At 36.3% G+C, this 20,163-nt stretch overlaps 1 protein-coding gene across 22 annotated transcripts in view; it reads right to left on the bottom strand.

Annotated features, from left to right (window-relative positions):
- CDC42BPA (CDC42 binding protein kinase alpha) overlaps window positions 1-20,163 on the bottom strand; it is a 326,652-nt gene that overhangs the window by 274,295 nt on the left and 32,194 nt on the right. The gene's annotated exons all lie outside the window — the stretch shown is intronic.

The following is a 20,163-nucleotide window of genomic DNA, read 5'->3' on the forward strand; positions in this document are numbered from 1 at the left end:
GAAGTCCAATCAAAACACAGGTGCAGATGCTGCAAAAAGCATAATATTGGTCCTGGGCACAGTCGCTAACAGATCCACAGGAAACATGTGGGTATTGCTCATGACCTAAGAGGGGGAAAAGAATGGAATCAATACTCCTGATTAAAATCAGGACCCAGGACCCTTTCTCCACGTAAGGGAATAACAAAAATTCTGACTCTTGGTTTAGGTGAGCAGCCCAGGATGGAGTGGGGGGTAATGTAATGGGGGAGCATGTGACAGTTTGGAGTCTGAATTTATACTGCTCATGTGGCAAAGGAATCCTCAGCCAAGAAATCAGTATTAAATCTAGTCCCAACACCACAGAGCAAAGCACTCAGAGAGAATAGAACTCAACCCAGAAAAATGTACCCCAATCAAAAGTGAGCTCGCAATCTAAAAAGTTAAACCACATGAGGAAATAGTCCACCATAGTGTAAAGTAGGCAATTGAAACAAACAGGAACATTAGTACCCCCAAGAACTCAAGAGAATAGTACAATCTAAAAAACACCATAAAATAAGTGGGTAATGACGACTAAGAGATAGACTATAAATGATAAAACAGATATGAAAATCTACCAAAAAAAGTCAAGAAATTAAAGGTATAGTCATTGAAATTTAATGTTATTTTAAATAGTAACGTGCATATATGATAAAATAATGAATTTAAATCACCAATTTACTTCTCTATATGCTGTTTATAACTACTCAAACCTTATTTAAAATAAAAAAAAAACCTCTTAATCAATAACTCAAAAAAAGGGAGAGTTTACAGAGAGATCACAGACTACTTCAAGAATATGGTATAAGGCTATGAACTCCTCCCAAAGAAAAAGCACAGGGCTTCCCTGGTGGCGCAGTGGTTGAGAGTCCGCCTGCCGATACAGGGGACACGGGTTTGTGCCCCGGTCCGGGAAGATCCCACATGCCACGGAGTGGCTGGGCCCGTGAGCCATGGCCGCTGAGCCTGCGCATCCGGAGCCTGTGCTCCGCAACGGGGGAGGCCACAACAGTGAGAGGCCTGTGTATAGCAAAAAAAAAAAAAGAAAAGAAAAAGCACATATACCTCAAATTTTATATATCATGCAGAAAGATTACTAAATACTTCATAATCCTAGATTAAGAAATGATGTTCTACCAATGTATGGATACCAAGGGGGAAAGGCGTGGGGTGGGAGGAATTGGGAGATTGGGATTGACATATATACAGTACTATGTATAAAATTGATAAATAATGATAACCTACTGTATAGCACAGGGAACTCTACTTAATGCACTGTGGTGTCCTAAATGGGAGGGAAACCCAAAAGGGAGGGGATATATGTATATGTATGGCTGATTCATTTTGCTGTGCAGTAGAAGCTAGCACAACATTGTAAAGCAACTATACTCCAATAAAAATTAATTTAAAATAAAAGAATAGAACTACCATACAACCCAGCAATCCCACTACTGGGCATATACCCTGAGAAAACCATAATTCAAAAAGGGTCATGTACTACAATGTTTATTGCAGCTCTATTTACAATAGCCAGGACACAGAAGCAATGTAAGTGTCCACCGACAGATGAATGGATAAAGATGTGGCACATACATACAATGAAATATTACTCAGCCATAAAAAGAAACGAAATTGGGTTATTTGTCGTGAGGTGGATAGACCTAGAGTCTGTCACACAGAGTGAAGTAAGTCAGAAAGAGAAAAACAAATACCATATGCTAACACATATATATGGAATCTAAAAAAAAAAAAAAATGGTTATGAAGAACCTAGGGACAAGACAGGAATAAAGACGCAGACATAGAGAATGGACTTGAGGACATGGGGAGGGGGAAGGGTAAGCTGGGACGAAGTGAGAGAGTGGCATGGACTTATACATATTACCAAATATAAAATAGATAGCTAGTAGGAAGCAGCCGCATAGCACAGGGAGATCAGCTCAGTGCTTTGTGACCACCTAGAGGGGTGGGATAGGGAGGGTGGGAGGGAGACGCAAGAGGGAGGAGATATGGGATATGGGGATATATATATATATATATATATATATATATATATATATATATATATATGTATAGCTGATTCACTTTGCTATAAAGCAGAAACTAACCCACCATTGTAAAGCAATTATACTCCAATAAAGATGTTTAAAAAAAAAACCACAAAAATAAAATAAAATTCTCCCACCTAAGAAAACAAAAAAGAAAATATAAATACAAAAAACATAAGTTAAAAAAAGAAATCACGTTCTAAAAGGCATTAAGTATGTAGACATATTAAACCAAATTACATGTCATCACAGAAAATATCACCTGATTAAAAAAAAATCAGCCTTTTAAGCCATATGATAGCCTGAGAATGTCATTTTCCACATTCCCAGCATCAATGAATTCTACTTCCTATGACACACTAGAAGGAACTAGGAACTAGACAGCGTGAACTTATTGCACAGATTTAAAAACATCTTTCTTTACAAAATCTTTCTTTCCTTACAAAATATTTCTTTAAAATAAAAACCGGTGGTGAGCCAGATTTGTCCAATGGTGTCATAGCTTCCTGAACCCTGGACCAACAAAACAATGAAACAGAAATAAGCTCAGTTATTTGCACACATATACCTAAATGAATGCATAGGAAAAGAGTCTAAAAGGATATAGGCCAAACAATTAATACAGAGAACTTCTGTGAAAGAGAATGGACATAGGGCACAGAAAAGGAGGGACTTTCACCTTTACTACTGAAAGCAGAGAAACATTTGATTATGAATATGGAATCTGAGGTCAGACAGACCTGAGTTCAAGGTTAGGGTTTGTCACTTATTAGCTATATGATCTCATACTAGTTACTTATCTTTTATGAACCTCATTGCAAAATAGAAATAATAGAACCTAAGTCAACAGGTTGGTTGTTTTTTCAGTTTTATTTTGTGGTAAATATATATAACATAAAATATGTCATTTTAACCACTTTTGAGGGTACATCACTGGCATTAATTACATTCACAATGTTGTACAACCATCACTGCTTTCTATTTCCAAAACTTGTTCATCACCCCAAACAGAAACTCTGCAACCATTAAGCAATTGTTCCCCATTCCCCTTTTGCTCCAGTCCCTGGTAAACTCTATGATCTACTTTATTTCTCTCTGATTTGCCTGTTCTAGGTATCTCATATAAGTGGAACCATACAACATGTGGTTTATTTCTGGCTTATTTCACTTAGCATAATGTTTTCAAGGGTCATCCATGTTGTAGCATGTATCATAACTTCATTCCTTTTTAGGGCTGAATCATACTCCATTGTGTGTGTGTGTGTGTGTGTCACATTCTTTTATCCATTCATCAGTTAATGAACACTTGGGTTATTGTGAGTAATGCTGCTGGGAACACTGGTATACAGTACTTTCGTGCTGTTGTTGTGTTGTTTTACAATTAAATAAGAAAATAAAATACTTAACATGATATTTCATGTATATAAAGGCTCAATAAATGCTAATTATACTTATATATTGTTTGAATGGTTTAAATAAACCTGTGTTCATGTATTGGGTTGGCCAAAAAGTTAGTTTGGGATTATGGAAAAACTCGAACAAACTTTTTGGCCAACCTAATATAACATGTAAATTTTTTTAAATAACTGTTCCTAAGAGCATGATCTGATGGTAAAACAATCATATAACTAAAGAAAGAATGTGTCCAGGAGGACAATATTGATCAGGAGAGAATATTTGTGAGTGAGAAACCTAAGTAGTAGTCTTTCATGCACAGTAGATGGGGATGCTGACAAATGAACAAAACATTAATCCACCTGACATGTCATTCCTGCCATGGAATAGCCCATTCCTGCCATGGGCTACCAAAACTTAAATCCATTAGAGTAACTATCCTTATTCCAGCTCCATTCTTCAGGCAAACTTCTAATAAAATATTTTCTGCAAGAAAAAAAAAGCACCAGTAGGGCTGACACAACTAACTCCAATGCTCGATAGATATATTCTTTATTGTAAATCACTAAACTAGCATTCTAAATTCACCCACTTTGCTTCCTATAAGACTAGCAAATATATTAGCATCCCTAATTTGATCAGTTCTATAAGGTTGAGTCTCATAAATTCACCAATAAAATGTCTTCATTAATCATTTAATTCTACATTTAATTCCTTATTGAGCTCCTGTTCAGTACCAGCCACTGTGCTAGAAATGACTACTTAGTCTTCCCATAGTAACAATTTACTCTCATCACATACTTCTTTCAAATATCTTCAGTTATCATCACTATTAATAATGCATAAATAAATAATAGGTTCACAGGAAATTTTATATAACAGTTTTATGGGAAGTAAATCTCAAAAAAGAGAAAATATAGACATTATATAAATTTATTTCCACTCAGCTGGTGAGAACACTGCTATAAAATGGTGTTTTTAAATTATTCCATACGTTTAAAATATGACAAAAGTAAACAAAAATAGTTTGGACACTTTGTTTATATTTTTTACATGTTTTTAAAACATTTAAAAAGAAATATGAAGGGTCTTGTTTTACCAGCTATTAAAAATGTATTTAAAAAGTATCAGTCTAGGGGCTTCCCTGGTGGCACAGTGGTTGGGAGGCCGCCTGCCAATGCAGGAGACGTGGGTTAGAGCCCTGATCCGGGAAGATCCCACATGCCTCGGAGCAGCTGGGCCCCTGTGCCATAGCTGCAGAGCCAGCGCTCTGGAGCCCGTGAGCTGCAACTACTGAGCCCACGTGCTACAACTACTGAAGCCTGCACGCCTAGAGCCCGTGCTCCGCAGCAAGAGAAGCCACCGCAATGAGAAGCCCGTGCAACGCAATGAACAGGAGGCCCCACTCACTGCAACTAGAGAAAGCCCGCGTGCAGCAACAGAGATCCAACGAAGCCAAAAATAAATAAATAATATAAATTAATTTTTTTAAAAAGTATCAGTCTAAATATAGGTAGATTATCTAAAAAACAACCTATGTATACCATAAATGTATTAGGACATTTTTATGATCTTGGGATGAGGAGGAACTTTTCTAATCATATGCCAAAAGCAAAAACTCTAAAGGAAAAGACAGAAAGATTTAACAGAATTTTAAAGTTACTTTTTTTTTTTTTTGCGGTACGTGGGCCTCTCACTGCTGTGGCCTCTCCCGTTGCGGAGTACAGGCTCCGGACGCACAGGCCCAGCGGCCATGGCTCACGGGCCCAGCCGCTCCGCAGCATGTGGGATCTTCCTGGACCGGGGCACAAACCCGTGTCCCTTGCACCAGCAGGTGGACTCTCAACCACTGCGCCACCAGGGAAGCCCTAAAGTTACATTTTTTATTTAAGTATAGTTGATTTACAATATTATATTAGTTTCAGGTGTACAGCATAGTGATTCAGTATTTTTGCATATTATACTCCATTATAAGTTATTACAAGATAATGGCTATAATTCCCTGTGCTATACAATATATCCTTGTTGCTCATCTAAAAGTTATAGATTTTTTTAATTCTCTGAATAAATTTAAAAGAAAATTATATTACAAACAGGGAAAATACCTGTAAACTGTGAAGGTCAAAGGGTTGCTATTCCTAAAATTCAAAGAGCTCTTGCAATGTAGTAAGAGAAAAAGAACTTTATAATAGAAAATGGGGCAAATGGTAGGTAATTTTTTTTTAATAACTTGATTTTAAAACATACATTTAAAAAGCCTTAAATCAAATATATCAAATAATTAAGAGCTCTGTCTTCACAGTTTGGATCCTGAGTTCCAAACCTGACTGTAATTGAATAGCTATGTAATAGTGGATAAGTTTCTTAACCTAATTCTCAGTTTCTTTATGGAGACTATTTATTAACCCAAAGGTACTGGCAAGATAAGGTAAGTATTTTATAAACAGATAAGATGAAAAAATCAAAAAGGGAAGACATGGCTATAAGACGATTAATAAAAATGGTAAGGAGCTCAAGTTAAAATGAAAAGAATGATAGCCAGTGGAGACTTCAGAAGAACGTCTTTGCCTGCTAAAACCTTTGAGTGTGAGACACACAAGTGTCATTTATTTGTATAGGAACACCTATGTCACATTCAAAGTTTCCTAGGAATTCTCAAGCAGATAAGCACTAATGGAAAAGAAGGGACATACCAATGAAAAAGACATAAATGACCCAAGCCTTCTGAAACAGCACAACCATGGAGAGATGATCAGTTGGGGTGGGGGGACTGACTTTGATAGGTTTCAAATATTCACATATACAAAAAAAAAAAAAACAGGAAGGGGAAGTAGGGAGAAGGGAGAGAAGGGAAAGGATAAGGAGGGGAAAGAGAAGGGGGAGAAGGAGGAAGAGGAGGAGGAAGAAGAGATTTCCCCACAATTCCCCAAACTGTGAATCTGTGAGGAAAAAAGTCTTACAGAAAGTATATAGAATTAGATATATTTGGGTTTGCAGCAATTCTGTAGTAGATATCTCCTGAATGGCAGATAAGAGACAATAATATATGGTACAAGGAAGGGAAAGGAGGGGTGGTAAGGGGTAAAAGAGAAGAACCTAGTGGCCATATCTCTACTAAACCCTCCCCCTCCCCCACTCCTTACAATGGCTATGATCCAGAAGGAGACACTTGATCCAAGCTATCTCAATTAGATTCTCTCTCTCTCAAAAGAAATAGAGACTAGGAATCACAGGAGAGCATCCTTGGGAGAAGCATAAAAGACAGTGATTAACTTCACAGTTTGATAACTTACATGTATTAAGTTTCAAATGGGTAATCTCTAAAGGAAAAGAAATGGGATGTTTGTCAATCAAACAAGTAGAGGGGAAAATTGATTCAGGAAAATAAACTGAATTAATCTAAAAGATAGTGAGAACATATGCAAAAATAAATATTTTCGAAGTCTTTTTAAAAAGGAAAAAAAATGGTAGAATTAAATCCAAATAATTCTGTATTTACAATAAATGTAAATGGCCTGTTACAGTCAAAATACAAATATTTCACACTGAGAGAGAAAAATCCAGTCAGATGCTTTTCCAAAAAACATCAAAACACAAGAATACAGAGAGAATTAAAATTAAAGGATGGAAGAACAAACCACATAAATAACCAAAATAAAGCCACATTATTTATAATAAGGGAAAAAAAGAGGAACTATAGGGCAAAAATCCTAACTAAAGATAACGATTGTCATTACATAAAAGGTGCAAATCATCATGAAAATAAAATAATTCTACATTTCATCATTTAATTAATCTAGTATTACTCAAAGTATATAATCAGCAAAAATTGAGAGAGTTACATGGAAAAACTGGAAAATACCCCATCAAGATAGATAACTTTAATACACAATAATTTATAGGTGAAGCAGACAAAAATCTGAAAATCTAAATAACAAGTTGGGTCTACTGGACACATACAACGACTGCAGGAGAAACATTATTTTGAAAAACATGTGGAACATTTATATACATGGAACAAATACTAGGCCACGATGGAAATAAGTTGGAAATTTTTTTAAATAATAACTTTTTTTAAAGCATTTGGAAATTAAAACACACCTCTAGACAACTCATAGTTCAAAGAAGAAAACAGAAATAGGAAATAAGAAAGCATTTAACATGGAACAATAATAAAAAGACAACATATCAAAATGTGTGGGATGTACCTACAGTGGTACTTAGAAATCTAAAGCCTTAAAATTTATATTAGAAAAGAAGAATGCTGAGAATTAACAGGCTAATCAAAGAACTTTAAAAGATGGGGAAAAGAACAAAAGTAAATGAAAGAAAATAATACAGATGAGAATACAGATTAATAGAAAATAGAGAAAATCAACATTACAAAAAATTGGTTCTTTCACAAGACTGACAAGATCTTTTCACAAGATCTCTAAAAAGAGACCAAGGAAAGAGAAGACGTAAATAAGCAATATTAGAATTTAAAAATGTACACAATTACTGATCTTAAGAGAGTAACCAGAAAATCATCATTTAGAACAAGTTTATGCCAATAAATTTTTAAATTAACATTAAGTGGGCAAATTCCTAAAAAATGCAACTTGTCAAATGACACAAGAAATAATAGGAAACTTGAATAATCCTACATCTAATAAAGAAACTGAATCCCTACTTTAAAATCTCTCTGGAAAGAAAACTCCAGGATGAGATAAATTTGTCATTGAATTCTTCCAAACTTTCAAATATCTAAGGTAGTAATGACACCAACATTACATGAAGAAGTACATTTCAACGTGTTTTGTGAGGCCAGCATAATGTTGATGCCAAAACTTTACACAGACATCAAAAGAAAAGAATCTCTCTTGTGTACACAATGCAAAAAAAACATAATCAAAGCACTAGTAAATCAAATCTAAAAATATGTTATACATCACAGCTAAGTTGGGCTTAATGAAGGAATGCCAGATTGATTCAATATTCAAACTTAATGTTTATCACCGCATCAATGGAATAAAGATGAAAAATCAAATGATTATCTCAACAAACACAAAAAAATAATCAAATGCAATACTAATCTATATTAAAATAACAAAAAACTTAAAACCTTTTAGAAAATTAGGAATAGATACATTGGATAAAACTCTTAAGCAGTTTTTAAGTCAACTTCTAAAGGCATATTGCCAAGAACAAGATCCAAAGCTAGGGTACTCAGAATGACTCTAAAACCCAGGCTTTTCCCACAACACCCCAGCAGTGGTCATGAAATTATTTTTGTTCACATACTAGCTCTACAAAGGTTTTGAAAAACAACGTACTCCTTTGAACAATTTTAAATTATAGCTCAAATAATTATAGGTTTAACAGTTGTAAATGATGTGATTTCCAGTATATTTCATACTGCATATATGCTTTAAATAGAATTCTATTAAAACCTGGAATTTATGAAAATTTATGGGAAATGTCCACCATATAATCTAATTGGCAAAGCCAAGCCTCATTATCAAACCAATCTATAACATAAGACTTATTTTGTTAGAAAAGGTCTGACTTTAATTTTTAACTCAAGTGAGTGTGTTATTACATAGCCCAATGTCAGCCATTTTGCTTCAGAGTCTTCAGAAAGATTATGGATGACATATAGAGCTTCGTTACCAGTTTGTAAGCTAGTGAAATAAAACACCTGCCTCAATACTTTTTATAGCGCTTTTTGTTATGCCCTCCCTTGGGAGCTATGCATTCTCAAATAGTCCCTTTTGTTTTGCACCCAAGAGATTTTCACAAGCTAAAGCATGAACCATAGATTTGAGACAAGAAGTTTGCCTTTATCTTATAAAGCGGGAGACGAGCAATTATAAAATGGGAGTGGAAAAAGAAAACAGACTTCATAGTGTTCTCAAACAGATGGATTTTAGAAAAGAATACTTACGGAAGTTGAGGATCTGGAATTTGAATCCCATTAAACTATATGTACCCACATACCCTTGGGGTGCCTTCATGCACTAATGGTACAGCTACCTCAATTTGAAGACGAGTATCACAATCCTGAGCTTTAATAGATAATTTTAAGCGAAATTGACAATTTGTATTTTCACAAAATGTTTTAATCTGATTTTAATTGACTCTCAGGTATAAGTGAATGACGGTATCTTTAAAAAGGACTCCATGCTGGAGGCTTTGTTTTCTAACAGGGATCACCTGCAGTATGTGAGGAAGATTGTTTTGGCTACTGATAGGAATCATTTTCTTAGCCCTCTCCCTCTCCTCCTCATTCTAAGGTAAGTTTGCCAGCCAGGGATCCCAGTACAGCAGTTCAGGGTGTCAGAACCCTTTCTCAGGGCCAAAACTGCCTCTCAGGTGCCCTGGGACATAACTGCTGCTACTGGTGGCCAACACTCCATCAGCAACTGTCTAGTGCCTGTTCCATAGTCCAGATACAGTGCCAGGCCTGTTGCCTCCCCCTTCACCACATTCTCCCAAATTCCAGTCCTCCATACTCCCGAATACTATGCCATGTGTGAGCAGGGAAAATGCTGAGCCACATGAGAATCTAGGCCCAAACCAAACTAGGAAAGTCAGTCTGGTGCCCTATTAAAACCTCTCTAATGAAGCAATTACAAGAAAAAATGTTTCCGTTTAATTTTTCGTTTGTTTTTGTCATTGAGCAAACATGTTTATTTTTTCCATATTTCTATTTTGACATACTTAAAATCACAGAGAATATGGTTCCCTGTACTTTTAAAAATTTTAACATTACATTTCTTAATTTTTCTTTCACATTAAAAGGGTGATAGCCATCAAATTCTTTCCCTCATTCTGGAGTTGACAACAGGGGGGAAAATTACTCCCACATTCTCTCAAGTTAATAACCATTATACACATTTAAAAGTCCTTTTAATTATTGGAACTGTTTTTCCCGATTGCCTGCTCTGGTTTTACCCAAAACCACGTTGGGGTATGTAGGTTCAGAGCCCTAGACCCTCAGGCTTTTTGTTCTGTCCCTACTTCTGACACCCCAGACATGCCTGGGGAATTCCACAGCTTCTCAAAACACAGCTCTTAAGGGTATCAGCAGGCTGAGTTTCCCAAGCTGTGGGAAGGAGGCAGTCAGCCAGCAAAGGGCCACCAACCTCATCCCAGCCAGGGCAATTCTAAGCCAGGGTCCTGTCTTGTATCCCACAGCCCACAAGACATGAAGCCCACAGGAGCAGCTATTCCAGGGCTCCTAAAAGCAGCCCAGAGCACACAGCCTTGCCCACCTGTAGCTGCTGAGTGTACTGTGGCAGATACTCCATGCCTGCACTGAAGCAGACGTAGTGGGACCTGGAGGCCCTGCCCTGAGCACCAAGCAGCAGTATGTCTCTGAGCACCACCCACTCAGAGATAGAGTTTTACAAGTGCTCCCAACTCCTACAATTGAGAGTTTGATGACAATGCCTAAGGCAAGGAAGAGGAGTGGGACAGAGTACTACCATGACTCAGAAAACCTGAACTTCTGCTCTGGACATGCCAGGACCTCACAAGTAATCCTGGGCAGGACACATCCCTTACTATAAAAGGAGAGAGAGAGCAAGAAGAACTACAATCCTGAAGCCTGTGGAACAAAAACAACATTCACAGAAAGACAGACAAGATGAAAGGGCAGAGGGCTATGTACCAGATGAAGGAACAAGATAAACCCAAGAAAAACAACTAAATGAAGTGGAGATAGGCAACATTCCAGAAAAAGAATTCAGAATAATGATAGTGAACATGATCCAGGACCTCAGAAAAAGAATGGAGGCCAAAGATCGAGAAGATGCAAGAAATGTTTAACACAGGCCTAGAAGAATTAAAGAATAAACAAACAGAGATGAACAATACAATAACTGAAATGAAAAATACACTAGAAGGAATCAATAGCAGAATAACTGAGGCAGAAGAACGGATAAGTGATGTGGAAGACAGAATGGTGGAATTCACTGCTGTGGAACAAAATAAAGAAAAAAGAATGAAAAGAAACAAAGACAGCCTAAGAGACCTCTGGGACAACATGAAACGCAACAACATTCGCATTATAGGGGTCCCAGAAGGACAAGAGAGAGAGAAAGGACCAGAGAAAATACTTCAAGAGATTACAGTCGAAAACTTCCGTAACATGGGAAGGGAAACGGCCACCCAAGTCCAGGAAGCGCAGCGACTCCCATACAGGATAAACCCAAGGAGAAACACACCGAGACACACAGTAATCAAATTGGCAAAAAATTAAAGACAAAGAAAAATTATTGAAAGCAGCAAGGGAAAAACAACAAATAACTTACAAGGGAACTCCCATAACGTTAACAGCTGATTTCTCAGCAAAAACTCTACAAGCCAGAAGGGAGTGGCATGATATACTTAAAGTGATGAAAGGGAAGAACCTACAACCAAGATTGCTCTACCCGGCAAGGACCTCATTCAGATTCGATGGAGAAATCAAAAGCTTTACAGACAAGCAAAAGCTAAGAGAATTCAGCACCACCAAACCAGCTCTACAACAAATGCTAAAGGAACTTCTCTAAGTGGGAAACACAAGAGAAGAAAAGGACCTACAAAAACAAACCCAAAACAATTAAGAAAATGGTCATAGGAACATACATATCGATAATTACCTTAAACGTGAATGGATTAAATGCTCCAACCAAAAGACACAGGCTTGCTGAATGGATACAAAAACAAGACCCATATATATGCTGTCTACAAGACACCCACTTCAGACCCAGGGACACATACAGACTGAAAGTGAGGGGATGGAAAAAGATATTCCATACAAATGGAAATCAAAAGAAAGCTGGAGTAGCAATACTCATATCAGATAAAATAGACTTTAAAATAAAAACTGTTAAAACAGACAAAGAAGGACACTACATAATGATCAAGGGATCAATCCAAGAAGAAGATATAACAATTATAAATATATATGCACCCAACATAGGAGCACCACACACAGAAGGCAACTGCTAACAGCTATAAAAGAAGAAATCGACAGTAACACAATAATAGTGGGGGACTTTAACACCTCACTTACACCAATGGATAGATCAATCAAAATGAAAATAAATAAGGAAACAGAAGCTTTAAATGACACAATAGACCAGATAGATTCAATTGATATTTATAAGACATTCCATCCCCAAACAGCAGATTACACTTTCTTCTCAAGTGTGCACAGAACGTTCTCTAGGATAGATCACATCTTGGGTCACAAATCAAGCCTCAGTAAATTTAAGAAAATTGAAATCATATCAAGCATCTTTTCTGACCACAATGCTATGATATGACAAATTAATTACAGGAAAAAAACCTGTAATAAATACAAACATATGGAGGCTAAACAATATGCTACTAAATAACCAAGAAATCACTGAAGAAATCAAAGAGAAATCAAAAAATACCTAGAGACAAATGACAATGAAAACATGACAAACCAAAACCTATGAGACACTCCAAAAGCAGGTCTAAGAGGGAAGTTTATAGCTATACAAGCCTACCTCAAGAAACATGCAAAATCTCATACAAACAATCTAACCTTACACCTAAAGCAACTACACGAAGAAAAAGAAACAAAACCCAAAGTTAGCAGAAGGAGAAAAATCATAAAGATTAGAGCAGAAATAAATGAAATAGAAACAAAGAAAACAACAGCAAAAATCAATAAAACTAAAAGCTGTTTCTTTGAGAAGATAAACAAAATTGATAAACCATTAGCCAGACTCATCAAGAAAAAGAAGGAGAGGACTCAAATCAATAAAATTAGAAATGAAAAAGGAGACGCTACAACAGACACTGCAGAAATTACAAAGCATCCTAAGAGACTACTACAAGCAACTCTATGCCAATAAAATGGACAACCTGGAAGAAATAGACAAATCTTAGAAAGGTATAAACTTCCAAGACTGAACCAGGAAGAACTACAAAATATGAACAGACCAATCAAAAGTAATGAAATTGAAACTGCGATGAAAAATCTTCCAACAAAAAAAGTCTAGGACCAGATGGCTTCACAGGTGAATTCTATCAAACATTTAGAGAAGAGGTAACACCCATCCTTCTCAAACTCTTTCAAAAACTTGCAAAGGAAGGAACACTCCCAAACTCATTCTATGAGGCCACTATCAGCCTGATACCAAAACTAGACAAAGATACTAAAAAAAAAAATTACAGACCAATATCACTGATGAATGTAGATGCAAAACTCCTCAACAAAATACTAGCAAACAGAATCCAACAACACATTAAAAGGATCATACACCATGATCAAGTGGGATTTATCCCAGGGATGCAAGGATTCTTCAATATATGCAAATCAATCAATGTGATACACCATATAAACAAACTGAAGAATAAAAACCGTATGATCATCTCAATAGATGCAGAAAAAGCTTTTGACAAAATTCAACACCCATTTATGATAAAAACTCTCCAGAGAGTGGGCATAGTGGGAACCTACCTCAACATAATAAAGGCCATATACGACAAACCCACAGCAAACATCATTCTCAATGGTGAAAAACTGAAAGCATTTCCTCTAAGATCAGGAACAGGACAAGGATGTCCACTCTCACCACTATTATTCAACATAGTTTTGGAAGTCCTAGCCACAGCAATCAGAGAAGAAAAAGAAATAAAAGGAATACAAATTGGAAAAGAAGAACTAAAACTGTCACTGTTTGCAGATGACATGATACTATACATACAGAATCCGAAAAATGCCATCAGAAAACTACTAGAGCTAATCAATGAATTTGGTACAGTTGCAGGATACAAAATTAATGCACAGAAATCTCTTCCATTCCTATACACTAATGATGAAAAATCTGAAGCAGAAATTAAGGTAACATTCCCATTTACCATTGCAACAAAAAGAATAAAATACCTAGGAATAAACCTACCTAGGGAGACAAAAGACCTGTATGCAGAAAACTATAAGGCACTGATGAAAGAAATTAAAGATGATACCAACAGATGGAGAGATATACCATGTTGTTGGATTGGAAGAATCAATATTGTGAAAATGACTATACTACCCAAAGCAATCTACAGATTCAATGCAATCCCTATCAAATTACCAATGGCATTTTTTATGGAACTATAACAAAAAATCTGAAAATTCGTATGGAGACACTAAAGACCCCAAACAGTCAAAGCAGTCTTGAGGGAAAAAAACGGAGCGGGAGGAATCAGATTCCCTGATTTCAGACTATACTACAAAGCTACAGTAATCAAGACAATATGGTACTGGCACAAAAACAGAAACATAGATCAATGGAACAGGATAGAAAGCCCAGAGATAAACCCACCCACCTATGGTCAACTAATCTATGACAAAGGAGGCAAGGATATACAATGGAGAAAAGACAGTCTCTTCAATAAGTGGTGCTAGGAAAACTGGACAGCTACATGTAAAAGAATGAAATTAGAACACTCCCTAACACCATACACAAAAATAAACACAAAATGGATTCGAGACCTAAATGTAAGACCGGACACTATAAAACTCTTAGAGGAAAACATCGGAAGAACAATCTTTGACATAAATCACAGCAAGATCTTTCTTGATCCACCTCCTACAGTAATGGAAATAAAAACAAAAATAAACAAATGGGACCTAATGAAACTTAAAAGCTTTTGCACAACAAAGGATACCATAAACAAGATGAAAAGACAACCCTCAGAATGGGAGAAAATATTTGCAAACAAATCAACGGACAAAGGATTAATCTCCAAAATATATAAACAGCTCATGCAGCTCAATATTAAAGAAACAAACAACCCAATCCAAAAATGGGAAGAAGACCTAAATAGACATTTCTCCAAAGAAAACATGCAGATGGCCAAGAAGCACATGAAAAGCTGCTCAACATCACTAATTATTAGAGAAATGCAAATCAAAACAACAATGAGGTATCACCTCACATCAGTTAGAATGGGCATCATCAGAAAATCTACAAACAACATATGCTGGAGAGGGTGTGGAGAAAAGGGACCCCTCTTGCACTGTTGGTGGGAATGTAAATTGATATAGCCACTATGGAGAACAGTATGGAGGCTCCTTAAAAAGCTAAAAATAGAATTACCATATGATCTAGCACTCCCACTGCTGGATATACACCCAGAGAAAACCATAATTCAAAAAGACACATGCACCCCAATGTTCACTGTAGCACTATTTACAATAGCCAGGTCATGGAAGCAACCTAAATGTCCATCGACAGACGAATGTATAAAGAAGGTGTGGTACATATATACAATGGAATATTACTCAGCCATAAAAAGGAACAAAATTGGGTCATTTGTTGAGATGTGGATGGATCTAGAGTCTGTCATACAGAGTGAAGTAAGTCAGAAAGAGAAAAACAAATATCGTATATTAATGCATGTATGTGGAACCTAGAAAATGGTACAGATGAAACGGTCTGCAGGGCAGAAGTTGAGACACAGATGTAGAGAACAAATGTATGGACACCAAGGGGGGAAAACCGCGAGGGGGTTGGGGGTGGTAGTGTGATGAATTGGGCGATTGGGATTGACATGTATACACTGATGTGTATAAAACTGATGACTAATAAGAACCTGCTGTATAAAACAATAAAATTAAATTTAAAAATTAAAAAAAAGAAAAAAAAAACCTAATACTAAAAAAAAAAAAAAATAGAGAAAACCTACCTGGTTCTGGGTAAAACCAGAGCAGTCAGTCAGGAAAATAAAAAAAGAGTTATAAGAACTAAAAGGAAAAGAAAAATTTAGAGTGAATGAGTAAATATTGCCTAAGAGTGCAATATTAATATTCTTAAGGTGAGAAAAGCAATTTTCTGAAAATTATTTTTATGGCTCCTAAGCAGTACTTCCAACGAGTTTAAACTAAAATTAAATAGTTGTTTACATAACACCCTAAAATATCTGTATAGAAAATAGCAGGATCATATCCAGTGTTTACATATATATATTACATATATGTGATATAAGAATTTTGATGTATTACACATATGTGATATAAGAATTTTGATGCCAGCTGAGTGAAAAAGGCAACAGAATTTCTCTAGCACAATACTGCAGCAGCAATGGGCTCTCTGTTATTGCCTGCAGGCATCTAGGATCTTGCTTAATATAATTTTTTTAAAACACAGATGATAAATTATTTTTTAAAACTATTTAAAACAGTAATACTACTTGCTTAAGAGCAGGTAAAAAGCAAACAACAGAAAGGTACAGCTCTACCTCACTTTTTGCTAGTGGTTCTTACCTTTATTCAAGTGTATAGCCACTGAAATAAGCCAGTCAAAAAAGGGCAAATACTGTATGATTCCACTCATATGAGGTACTTAGAACAGTCAAATTCACAGACAGAAAGTAGAATGGTAGAGGTCAGCGGTCAGAGGGAGGGAGTTAAATGTGGAGTTATTTTTAATGAGTACAGTTTGGGAAGATGAAAAAAGCTCTGTTAATGGATGGTAGTGTTGGTTGCACAACAATGTCAATGTACCTGATGCCACTGAACTGCACACTTAAAAATGGTTTAAAAGGTAAATTTTATGTTATGTATATTTTACCACAATGTTTAAAATAAAGATTTTTTTAATTCATGGAAGGAAAAACTTTAAATTGAGAAACTTCTACCCATTGACTTAATCTCTCCTGCAACTAAATAAATTTTCCATTATTCTATTTTAGTGGCAGAATATCATTGCTCTAAGGAGCATGGCTTAAAATCCAGATACTGATGCAACAGCAATGTCCTGAAAAGTTACATATGTCTCATATATATTTTTGCAAGCAAACATTTATAATTCTGTTGATATTAAATGATATAGAAATTTTTATATAGGCTTTCTAAATACACATAAACAACAGAAATATAAATGAGTAAAAGGTATTTAACCCACCATAAAAATGAGAGGTTTCACATGCCATTGTAAAAATACTTTACTATAATATCTACTAATAGCTAATACAAAGTTTGCCTTACTTGCCAGTCTTTCTGCATTAAAAAATAATAGCAAATGTATCTAGAAACCAAAAAAGGAAGATCTATGTCTGATGAAAATGTTTGTAGTACATTTACTTTCAAAGTGCTTTACTAGCTTATTTTAAGTAACGAATGAATGAAATATTATTAATATTTTATAATTAAAAATGTTATAAGGATTATTTCCTTAAAAAATTAATGATTTATTTACTTTTCTACAATTCTCAAAATGAAAAACTGAAGTTCGAGCAGTTCACAAGTTATGAACTAGTTATAATCCAGAAATTTATTTCCAAATAATTAATTTGAAATTTAGAATACAATATCTCATAAAAAGTTTTACAAATACTGGTTAGTTTTCCAGCCCACTTAAATCTGTAGGTTTAAACCTAAGGTCAAACAAGTAATTATCAATTCTTTCACTCACCATCACTTTCAGGAGCATGCCTGAATTTAATAGCACTGAAGATAGTGTATTTATTTTCTCAATCTATGATTCCTAAAGAAATACTAAATTGGTCCCTGAGCCTAGACTTCAGGGCAACATTTGGTTGAGTTTCTCTCTTGCTAGAATCCAAAGTTCCCCCAACTATTAGAAATCCACTTAGTTCTAGGCAGGCTGACCAAAGGATTCAGTTCCCTGGCATGCACCTCCAGGTGGAGAAACATGGTCCAAACAATCAATGCTCTCCAGTCTATCCAGCCAGACACATGGCCCAACATGACAAAATTCTTCTGGTTTCTTGCATAAAACAGGGCGCAAAACAAACTGCCTCCACAGTATTAATGGAGGATCCAAACTTTATAAACATTAAGCTGACATTCTCTAGTCTGGAGCTGTGATTCTTAAGCAGAAGTGCACATTAGAATCAACAGGGAAGCATTTTAAAAATTCACATACCATTTCCTGCATCCTGACTTAACCGAATCATAATCTCTGGAAGTGACTTAAAATCATACATATTTTGAAAAAGCCACACAAGTTATTTGGAGGCATACCCTAAGTTAAGAACCACTTCTTTTGAGGACTTTACATCTTAAGTAGTTGTTCAATAGCCACATAGACCTATGAAAAACAAACCAAAATTTACACTCTTGGTTCCATCTATCTGCCCTTGAAATAATAAACCCAAACTCCATCCAGCTAACCCTGAAATAACTGGCCCAAAACCAAACCAGGTAAAGGGACCCCATAAAAAGTCACAGTGAAGGATTTTCAGGATCTGGTGCTCTTTTCTTGAAGAGAGCCAGGTTATTCCTTACAAATTCTATCTTCTGTGACTCCTACAAGCTCCTGTCACTGGGGAGAGGATCATTTATTTAGGATTTACTATGGAATTATCAATTGAGACTAAAATCCAAGAAACTCCACCTTTGTCTCTGTCTCGGACTGATGTGAAAAAGAAGCAATGCCATTTTTGCACAAGTCAAATTATTTTGGCACACCTTAGTTAAAACTACAACACGGCCTGCTTCTGAGCAGCTGGACGTAGCTTCAGGGGAAAAAAATCACAATCCTACTAGCTGATAAACTCATCACCACACATGTCATGTGAACATACATTCCTGACAATTTCAATACCTCTCCTTATGACAGTCACTCTCCTACCCTCCAAAATCACTATTTCATATTGTGCAGAAAAAAGATGGCATCGCAGGCCTAAGGCTGCTATTCTTAGAAAGACCCGCTTCCAAGGTTGGTCCTTGCCTGGAGTCTGGGAACTCAGATTTGAGAAGTGTTCCCTCAATCCTGATAGGATTAAGTGGCTCAGTGTACCTAAACTGTGTAAACAATATGGCTTATGCTGAATGCTTGCTGTTCTGGGTGTCTGGAATTTTGATCTGTGCTAGGCAGAGGGAGCCTATGTGACCAGGCTCCAGTGAAAACCTTGGGCATTAAGTTCTTAACGAGCTTCACTGGTAGACAACACTTCACACGTGATGTCACAATTCACTGCTGAAGGGATTAAACGCATCTTGTGTGACCAATGGGAGAGGATTCTTGGAAGCTTCTGTTTGGTTTCCTCTGCCTTTGCCCCATGAGCTCTTTCCCTTTGCTGATTTTGCTTTGTAGCTTTTTGTCATAATAAATACTAACCATGAGTATAACTACATGCTGAGTTCTGTGAGTCCTGCTAGTGAAGCACCTAACTTGGGGGTAGTCTTGGGGACCCTGACACACACATCTCCTCTCTCATTAAATTTCCAATAATCCCATTACCTACCAACACTCTCACCTGATTACTTTGTCTTAAATATTAATGAAATAATAGGAGCAATCAGAAGTGAACTCCTTTATCTTCCCACAACCCTGTATCTGTACCCTTGTCCCCTGCCTCTCTACTATAAAAAAACCAAAAAAGTGCCCTGCTTCAATCAAAGACCAATCTCTATATTTATGTTCCCTCTCTCCTATATCATAAATTTCTTTCTCCTCACTGGATCACTTTTATCAACCATAGTTTTCCCCCATGCTTAAAAACACTCCCTAATCCCATGCCCCCCTCTACCTACCACCAAAGCTCTTTGCTCCCCACCACAGTGAAACCTCTGTAAAAAAACTGTCTCTCCCTATATATATGTGGCTTCCACTTTGCTCCCATTTTCTTTCCATCTGACTTGACTTAGACTTTTGCCTGCATCTTGGCCACATTCACCACACGTGATATTCCTTTCTTCTGAAACTTTTCTTTTGGCTTCCTGGCAACACGTTCTCCGG

The sequence above is a fragment of the Delphinapterus leucas genome, chromosome 1, assembly GCF_059928025.1.
Source record: "Delphinapterus leucas isolate spDelLeu-1000000601 "Yukka" chromosome 1, BTC_Dleu_Yukka2, whole genome shotgun sequence".
NCBI classification, from domain to species: Eukaryota; Metazoa; Chordata; class Mammalia; order Artiodactyla; family Monodontidae; genus Delphinapterus; species Delphinapterus leucas.